The 7,287-nt window shown below is 43.2% G+C and overlaps 1 pseudogene; it reads left to right on the top strand.

Annotated features, from left to right (window-relative positions):
- The first annotated feature begins 3,898 nt into the window (after window positions 1-3,898).
- On the top strand, window positions 3,899-4,653 carry LOC112623565 (annotated as a pseudogene).
- Window positions 4,654-7,287: the final 2,634 nt, after the last annotated feature.

The following is a 7,287-nucleotide window of genomic DNA, read 5'->3' on the forward strand; positions in this document are numbered from 1 at the left end:
AACCCAAGGACAGGTTGGAACCTCTGAGGCATGTGGTTTGATGTAAATTAAGGATAGGAGTTGACAAATGTTTTCTGTAAAGGGCCAGATAGTAATTATATTAGTCTCTGTGGGTCACTGTTTCTGTTGCAAGCACTCAACTCTGCCATTGTATTGTGAAAGCAATCACAGACAACATGTAAATAAATGGGCATGGCTGTGTTCCAACAAAACTTTATAAACACTGGATTAGGGATTTCACATAATTTTTTAGTGTGTTAAAATATTATTATTTTATATCTTTTTGATCATTTAAAACGTAAGAAACTTACTAGTTCACAGGCAGTAGAAAAATAGGGTGGGTAGTTTGGCTCACAGGTCATAGTTTACTGACCCCTAATTTAGAACAATAATTAAAATATTGCCGTTAAAGAAGATTCACATCAAAACTTCTATGTTGTTCAAAAAGACAATGATTGAGTAAATTAAAGTACAAACACTTCTGAAAATTTTTGCAATTAAAGTAATATAAAGACTATATAGCAACATTGAAATGCTATGATAAATTGCAAGTGGAAAAAGCAGACTCCAAAATTACGTCTACTCTGATTTTAACTATGTTGAATGAATCTTGAATAAACTATGTGCAAATTATGTATGCACAAGGATTGAAAGGGAAAAATGAAAGCTGTTTGATTTGAATGAAGCTGGGACTGTGGGTAATTTGTTTTTGCTTAAATGGGAGTATCGAGTTTCCTTCTAATTCTCACGTTCTATGATGTCATTACCCTGGACATTTAATTTAAATAATTAGGCCATCCCCCTTGGCAGATAAGGAAGGAAGAGGCCATAATTTCGTTTGGTCAGAGGTCGGATTTTTAAGTAGTGTTCCAGTTAACCATTGCTGAGTAACAAACAACCCTACACTTAGTGGCCTCAAACTGCCACCATTTTATTAAGTTCGTGGATTCTGTGGGTCGGAAATTCAATCTGGGCACAGTAGCCATGGCTTGCCTCCACCGTAAGATGTCTGTGACTTCAGCTGGAAAGACCTGAATGGCTGCAGGGGACTCAAATGTCTGGATTCTGCAGCATGCTCTTCTGAGATAAGATCTTCATTTGCACTGGAATCGGGGCAGGAATCACTCCTAGGATGGTGAGTTAGCTTCCTAAGGCTTTCATAATGAAGTACCACAAACTGGGTGGCTTAAAACAACAGAAATTTATTGTCCACAGTTCTGGATGCTGGAAGTCTAAGGTGAAAGTGTTGGCCAAGTTGATTTCTTCTGAGGTCAGGGAGGAACAGTCTGTTTCTTGCCTCTTTTCTATCTCCTGGTCATTGGCTGGCAACCTTTGGCATTCCTTGGCTTATAGAGGAGACACCTTGATCTCTGCCTTCATTTCCACATGATGTTCTTTCTCTGTGTGTGTGTTGTCTCTGTGCCTACATCCTCTTTTTTCATAAGGACTCCAGTCATTTTGGATTAGGGCCCGCCTTAATGACCTTATCCTCACTTGATCATCTGCAAAGACCCTGTTTCTGAATAAGGTCACATTCACAGATACTGGGGATTAGGTCTTTAACATTTCTGGGGAGATGCAGTTCAACCCGTAGAAGCTGGGCTCAGCTGGGACTGCCTACACAGTGCCTCCATGTGGCCTCTCCATCTGGCATGGAGCTGAATTCTGAGAGGAGTATCCCTGAAGTGAGACTAAGTGTAGAAGCTGTGCAGATTTTTATGAACTAGCTTTGGAAGCCAAGGTCTATTGGTAGAAGCAGTCACAAGCTTGCTCAGATTCAAGATAAGGGGCATAGACTTTATCTTTGAATGGGAGGAGTATCAAATAATTTGCCACCACTGTTTTTAAAAACAGACTTCGGCCAGGTGCAGTGGCTCACCCTGTAATCCCAGCACATTGGGAGGCTGAGGTGGGAGGATCACTTGAGCCCAGGAGTTTGAAACCAGCCTGGTCAAAATAGTGAGGCACTGTCTCTTAAAACAAAACAAAACAAAACAAAACAAAAACCAGACTTTATTATACATATACATATGTGTGTGTGTGTGTTTGTATATATACATTTATTTATTTATTTATTTATTTATTTTGAGACAGGGTCTCACTCTGTCACCCAGGCTAGAGTACAGTGGTGCCATCACAGCTCACTGCAGCCTTAAACTCCTGCACTTAAATGATCCTGATCCTCTTGCCGCAGCCTGTAGTATAGGTGTGCACCAGCACACCTGGCTAAGTCTTTAAAATTTGTTTTGTGAGAGATAAAGTCTCACCTTCTCACTTTGTTGCCCAGGCTGGTCTCAAACTCCTAAGCTCAAGTGATCCTCCCGCCTTGGCCTCCCAAAGTGCTGCGATTACAGGTGTGAACCAACACTCCTGGCTGACTTCATTTTTTAGAGCCGTGTTAGGTGCACAGTAAAACTGAGAAGGTACAGAAGTTTTCCATATAATTCCTGCTCCCACACGAGCAAAGCCTCCCCTATTATTAACATCCCCCCACCAGAATTGTGCATTTGTTACAATTGATACATTTGTTACAATTTGTTACAATTGTTACAATTGATGAACCCCTGCTGATGCATCATCACCCAAAGTCTACAGCTGACATCAGCATTCACTGTTGATGTTGTACATTTCATGGGAATGCATAATAACATGTATCCACCGTTATAGTTTCACTGCCCTAAAAATTCCTCTGTTTGCAGACATTTTTAAAAACTACCTCATGTAGGGATGTTTAACCTTGGGTTTGTGGACCCCCTGGGAATCCATAGATGGCTTTTAAAGCATCTGAGAAACTATAGGAGTTATGCAATGTGTTGTATGAGCCCAGGTTCTTTTTTCTGCAGCATTGGTCCACAGTTCAAATGGGGCTATGACCTACAAATGATGAGGAAGTACAGGGATATTGAGCCAATTCACTGCTTCCGAACAGATCAGGGCACGCTTCCCATTCTCTAACTCAGAGAAAATGTTTTCTATCTCTGGCTTGGCATCAGAGACAGCCTTTCTCCTTCCCTGAGGCAGCCTCTGCCATCTGCCAAATGGCATTGTTCTGTGACCCCAGTGTCCTTGAAGCCATTCAGAAGTCTTAAAGGGAGGTCCCTAGTGGTCCCAGCGTGCTCCAGCTCCTCAGGGGACAGGACTGGAACTGAAAAGCAGCCTGTTTCCCACTCTCCCCAGACCTGGCGGCTCTGTGAGGATAGGCTCTGTGAGCCCAACCATCCCACAGCAGAACTAGGAGCCCATGGAAGGGTAGGCTTGTCCCCCTATACTCAGCCCCTTCCAATTCCCCTTCCAACCTTATTCATGCTTCTGTGTTATTTGAGTACCTGCTTATCTCCTCTACTAACTAATAAAATTTTGAGAGCAACGACCTGTCATTTCTCTGTATGTTATACATATTTAGCACCATGTTTTTTGCATATTTCTCAAAACGGTTGGTAATTTTAAAACAGCAAAGCTGAGTTACAGAAAGTTAGAGCAGGTCTCCAAGGGCTCTGATGGCAGCTTTGGTCACGAGGGTGCTGGTTATTCACGTGGTTAGAAGCAGGGCCTCAACAGCTCACCGTGCTAGGAGAGTCTTATCTGGGGAAAGCCAGAGTGGGCCAAGATAAGAAGGGGATTTGAGAGGGGGAATTTGAAGAGAGAAACTTAGAGCTAGCCTGGGTTCTAATCCCAGCTTTGCCACCAACAATCTGTGGGACAGGACACCGGTCAAGGCATGTCTGTATGGCATAGTAGAGTTGGAGTGTGAAGCTTGGCTCTCCCATGTATTAGCTGTGAGAGAGGCAGCAGCTTCGTGTCCTAGCTCCCTCCTCTTATTATCTGTGTGACCTTGGGCATTAATAAGCCTCCAAAGCCTCAGCTACCTCTCTCCTAAAACACCTATTCTCGTGATCCTACTCCTCTGGGTTGAAACCCAGGTGCTGCCAAGATGCTGGCTTACCACTCTTCTCTCACGGGCCCTGACACCAAACTCATTGGAAACATGGCACTGTTACCCATCAGAAGCCAATTCAAAGGACCTGCTTCCAGAGAGACAAAAGATACAGATATTGTGGATGAAGCCATCTGTTACTTCAAGGCCAATGTCTTCTTCAAAAACTATGATATTAAGAATGAAGCTGGTAGGACCTTGATATATATAACTCTCTACATTTCTGAGTGTTCGAAGAAACTCCAAAAGTACAATTCCAAAATCCAAGGTGAGAAAGAAATGTGTACATTGGGAATCACTAATTTTCCCATTCCTGGAGAGCCTCATTTTCCACTTAATGCAATTTATGCCAAACCTGCAAACAAACAGGAAAATGAAGTGATAAGAGCCTATTTACGATAGCTAAGGCAAGAGACTGGACTGAGACTTTGTGAGAAAGTTTTTGACCCTCAGAATAATAAACGCAGCAAGTGGCAGGCTTGCTTTGTGAAGAGACAGTTCATGAACAAGAGTCTTTCAGGACCTGGACAGTGAAGGGAGCCTGGGCAGCCACCGTCTCCAGAGCCCTGGGCAGCATTTTCCTTTAAGATGTACACAACCTTTTGCCTTTCATAAAGTTTTATACAGAAGAGAGAAGAGCATGTCTTTACTTGAGAAACTCTTGATCAAGAATTTGGGTGGGGAAAAGAAAGTGAGTTATCAAGGGAGATCTGAAATTTTCTGCAGTATTAAGCTGGTGCTTAATAAGTAATAATGAAGAAATTTCTAACATTAAAAAAGTACCTATTCCAGAGATTACTAGTGTCTGCCAAGTGCCCTCCGTGGGATAGGTACTGTTGCTTTATATGTACTTACTCCTTTGGTCCTTTTAACAATCCTGTAAACTACGTAGTATTATTATCCCATTTCCAATAACTCAACTGAAGCACATGGGAGTAACTCTCCCACAGTTACCCCACTGTCAAGGGGGTACAGCTGGGATTTGAACCAGGCAGTCTGGCTCCCTGAGTCTGCTTCCTTAACCACTGCATTACCACACAGGGACCTGACATGATGGACTGAAATTGCTTAGCATGCAGTAAGAGCTCAATAAATGGCAGTTGCTCATGACGGTCATTCTGAGTCTCCCAGCCTCATTTTTAAGGTGGAGATGATACTACCTAATTCATGGGTAGAGATAACACAGATAAAGCACTGAATATTACATATAGGACTGGATGCCTGGGTTTGTGGTTTTTTTGGTTCTGGCCACATGGCTAGCAGATCAGCTATTTATTTGCACCCATGATATCGACTTAGGGGTTCAACATGCTCTTGTTGGTTGCTGAGTCTATATTGCTTGGTGTTTTCTAGCTTGCCTAGTGCTTTGCTCATAGCAGACGCTAAAAAATATGGTTCATTTGTTTCTCCAAAATCTATAGAATTCCCACCGTTCTTATATAGGCTACTTTGGAAGGCGGTGTGGGAGAAAGGGTACTGAGGTGCTGAGGCAGAACTAATAATTGATCCCACTCCTGATTTCAGTCAGTCCCTATGCCAGGAAAAACTAAAAACTCACTCCTCTCCTTGTGCAATGTATAAGCCTCGCAGAAACTCACTTAAAGGCAATTTCTACTTAATCTGTGCTTTGGGTGTTACAAACACAAGCTTGTAACAGGTCTCCCCTTATTAATACATGACAGCTATTGCCCTGTTCTTACCATGCCTAGGCAGATCAATCCTGTCTGTCTTGGACTTCTGATTGCTACAGGCTGGGGAGCATGTCTGTTTGACTTACTATCAGTGGCACAATGCCAAGTGGCAAGTACCAGGTTCCAAAAACGTTTATTTGCTGATTCAGCAGTTGTGATCCTGTTGGAGGTAGATTCCAGCCTTGGTCATTTACCGCCTTGATTTCTGACTCTGTGGCAAGATTCGTGTATCAGGCTCTACTAGGTCTTCTCACCTCCATTTTGGTGATTTGCTGGGCAGAGCCTGTGTGCTGAAAAGGGGAAGTGGTTGGGAGTGTGCTGGAGAAAGACGATCTGGCTCAGCAGATTTTCAGGAATGGGCTTAATCAGGGAGGGCACCTATTATTTACTAAGTACTTACTGTGTCACACATCAGGTTAGGAGTTCTCCAAATGGATATAAATAAACAGAAAACTTTTGGTGCACCAGTGGTTTATGGGGGGCACTTGGGGGAGCGTTCACTGCCTGCTCCTCATATTCCCAGGACTATGACTAAATCAGCAAGTAACCACAGCCCTCACCTCTTGTCTCTCTCCTTATCCGCTCCTCCCCAGGAGGAGATATGAGTTAACGGCTTGTGTTCATGATTTTCAGTGTACGTTGAATAATAGCAATTCAAACATATTAAGTCCTAATCCTTGGCTCTTGTAAATGTTACCTTATGTGGGAAAGGGGTCTTTGCCGTGTGATTAAGGATTCCAAGATAAAGAGGTATTATTTGTCTCTTAGGACTTCTGTAACAAAATACCACAGACTGTGGGACTTAAACAACAGAAATTTATTTTCTCACAGTTCTAGAGGCTGGATGTCCACGATCAAGGGGCTGACAAGGCTGGTTTCTCTGAAGACCTCACTCTGACTTGAAGATAGCTGCATTCTTGCTGTGTCCTCACATGACCATTCCTCTGTACATGGGCAATCCTACTGTCTCTTCTTGTTATAAGGATACCAGTCCTGTCGAAGTAGGGCCCCACTCATATAACCTCATTTAACCTTAGTTACCTTTTAAAATACCTTATCTTCAAATACAGTCACACTGTGGGTCGGGGATCGTCAGGGCTTTAACTTGAATTTTGGGGGACGGAATTCACTCTGTAACAGATTACTTTGGATCATCCAGGTGGGCCCTAAACACTATTGCAAGCACCCTTATAAAAGAGAGGCAGAGGGAGATTTGAGACACATGCAGAGAGAAGACACACAGAAGGCAGTATGGCCACACAGGCAGATACTGGGGCGATGTAACTATAAGCCAAAGAATGCTGACAGCCACTAGATGCTGAACAAGGAAGTGTGGTCCTGCTAACATCTTGATTTTGGACTTCTGGCTATCAGAGCTATGAGGGAATAAGTTCCTGTTCCTATCAGGCGCCCAGTTTTGTTACAGCAGCCCCCCAAAATGAACACAATTGAATGGTGCTGTTCAAAGACTGAAATCTAACACCAGGAGATTTGACTTTTTCCTGTCTCTCTCTGTCTCTGTCCAGCATGAAGCAGTAATGCTGGATAAAAGTGTCAGCTCTGCAGACCAGAGTTTTCTTTCATGTGGAGTGTCCCAAAGTCTAGACTGGGGAGCAGAGTCAGGGAGCAGTATGGCTGAAGTATTCACAGGCCTGCTTCGTC

Source organism: Theropithecus gelada, chromosome 4 (assembly GCF_003255815.1).
Source record: "Theropithecus gelada isolate Dixy chromosome 4, Tgel_1.0, whole genome shotgun sequence".
Taxonomy (NCBI): domain Eukaryota; kingdom Metazoa; phylum Chordata; class Mammalia; order Primates; family Cercopithecidae; genus Theropithecus; species Theropithecus gelada.